Below are 2693 nucleotides of genomic sequence, written 5' to 3'. Positions count from 1 at the left end.
TTTGGCATTCACCAGACTAAATCAAGATGTCTATAACTCTGGAAGATGATGAGGCTGATGAATTACAATTGATCCTCAAATTGTCAAGATTAGAAAATAGCCACTAACTAGATTGTTTCTATAAATGATTTATGTGGGGATTTTGTAGGTGCTTTAATAGTATTCTGTGGATAGAAATAACTACTTTCTGCTTTATCACAAATTATTGAAATCATAGATTTAAAATATCACTACTTCCATTAGCACATTTAACTTCATAAAACCATGACTAGAAAATATATTGAGAGTTGAGCTATGAATTACAAAGTAGAATAACAGTAAGATTTCCTATTAAGTCACCAAAAGGAAGGTTCTGTGTCTTAATAGGTGAATATTTCAATATCCATATTCAGTGTCCTTGATCATATACAACCTGAGGCTTTATAGAATGTTCCTTCTACTGATATAATTTAGATGTGGCTAAACATCTTCTGGCCCTTATTGTTCTTTGTCTTATATGTTATTTTTAAACATTTGGCCTAAGATTGTTTTTAATAATTCTATTCTACCTCTGTTTTTTGAGGAAGTAGGATAACTTATGTGCAAACCATATTCCCTTAGAAGTTCTTCATAAACTTTGGGTCTCAAACATAAGTTAAACAAATTTGTATCAGAATTAAGTAAATTTGTATAGAAGTGAGGATGGTGAGACTTTTTCCTAGGTATTCTGGACAAAGGGACCCGTGCTTGGAGAGATGTTGGGCTTTAGTGGGGGTCAGCAAAAAATGGGAACTCTCAGTGAAATGGATGGAAACAGTGGCTACAATAATGGGTTCAAACATAGAAATGATTGTGAGAATGGTGCAGGGACTAGGACATATTTTATCCTTTGTATACAGAGTTACCCTAAGTTAGAACCGATTGGATGGCACCTAACAATATCAATAATAGAAGTGGGTTCTAAGTCACCCTGGCAAGTGGGTTCTTGGTCACATTATGGACAATCTCCATACCACTCAGCCTCATTTTGGGCAATCTGCATGACTCTATGGGAACGTGAATCTAGAAGACCTTGAACTTTCCCAGAAGATTAGGCAGTGTTATTTTACAGAGGACGCGTTTTTTATTTAGTGCACAATTTTCTTTCCTGTTAGACACTACCCACTCCTGTTGGGATTCTTTCCCTTCATAACAAACAAAAAGGAAGCTGGTTCTGGGAACTGTGAGTTTATATTGTGGACCTAACGCTGCTTATTTCTGGCTTTAGCTATTAAAGTAGTCTTAGAGTGTAAACATGTTCACATTTCTCTCAAACTAACATGCCACGCACCCCCCTCCACCCAGCTGCTGTCTGGTTTGTGGGCATGGTATCTTCCCCAACAAGCATGTGTGTTTGCCTCTCTTATTCTGAATCCATTCAACGGCATTGAATGAGTGAGTCTAGGAGCACCATAGGACAGTACTCCTGTCAGCCACAACAGCTTTATTGTTAAGTTCATGGAACACCTGTCCATCTTTCTCTCTGAGGTTTTTTTTTCAGCCTTTGCCTTATTGCCCGGTATTCCTTGAGTTCCTTTCCTCCTTTGGATTCAGTGTTTCTCTAACACACTGGTTTAACCATCATTTGCCAGGTCCTTCTCAGTCACTTGGAACCAGACTCCAGAGGGGACTTTGACAGAACCCACACTGGATTGTTGCTGACTTTGGCCCCTGTTGGGGCTAGGTTGGTGTGGAATCTCCTGACCACCTTTGGCAACCCAGGTTCCACAGCAGGTGTGTGGGAATAGCTCTGCATTCAGAATCAAACATAAAAAAACCCAATTAACTAAGAATAACAATATATCTCAGAGGCAGCAGTTTATTCAGAGCACACTTGTAGAAACAGGAAAACAACACGAGCAACTACACCACACACAAATATGGATCTGGAGGAGCCCATGGAGGAGGAGAGGTAAACCAACCCTCTGAAGATTATAGTGATGGTCTCCAGTTACTTTAAGCAACTGGAGGAAAAATTAGAGAAGAGACATGGGCCATAATTCAAGAACTCATATGTCCTTTGAGAACATGGCAATGAAAATGCACGAAAAATTGGAAATTAAGCAACAACTTCAAAAAGAAATACAAAAGGCAAACACAAAGTATTAGAACTCAATAATATTGTGAACGAACAAAACAGCAAGATACAAATACTGAATTCAAGAATCAATGCTTTTGAAGATTAATGTCTTCACAACAAACTATAAGAATATGGGGTTATAAAAACGACCCCTAAACACCCTGAAGATAATCTGAGCATACGATGGAATACCATCAACAGGAACAACATACACCTGCTAAATGCCCAGAACAGAAAGAATAAACAACAACAGCTGAGGAAATAGTAGGTCGTATATTAAGGGAGGACTTCTCTGACATGTCAGAACATAAAATAACAATGCAGGAAGCCCATGGAATGCCAAATAGTATCAATCCTAAAAGGATATCACATCAGTGTAATAGTCTATAATATGTTAGTCCGGGTACTTTAGAGAAATAAATCCACAGAAACTCATGTTTAAGAGAGAGTTTTATATAAAGGTTAAGTGCACATCAAGAAAAACATCCCAACCCAGTGCTGCCCAAGTTCACAAGTCCAACATTAGCCCACATGTCCAACACCAATCCACAAAGTCCTCCTCCATCTCACAAAACACACACAATGATGCCGACTG

General features: G+C 38.5%; 1 pseudogene; it reads right to left on the bottom strand.

Moving 5' to 3' along the window:
- LOC101649858 overlaps positions 1-2693 on the bottom strand; it is a 76164-nt pseudogene that overhangs the window by 72628 nt on the left and 843 nt on the right.

This window comes from Echinops telfairi, unplaced genomic scaffold (assembly GCF_000313985.2).
Source record: "Echinops telfairi isolate 266 unplaced genomic scaffold, ASM31398v2 ScPeMD7_7424;HRSCAF=8462, whole genome shotgun sequence".
Classification (NCBI taxonomy): domain Eukaryota; kingdom Metazoa; phylum Chordata; class Mammalia; order Afrosoricida; family Tenrecidae; genus Echinops; species Echinops telfairi.
Note: the sequence above shows the minus strand (reverse complement) of the source record. Positions and strands in the feature narration are given on the sequence as shown.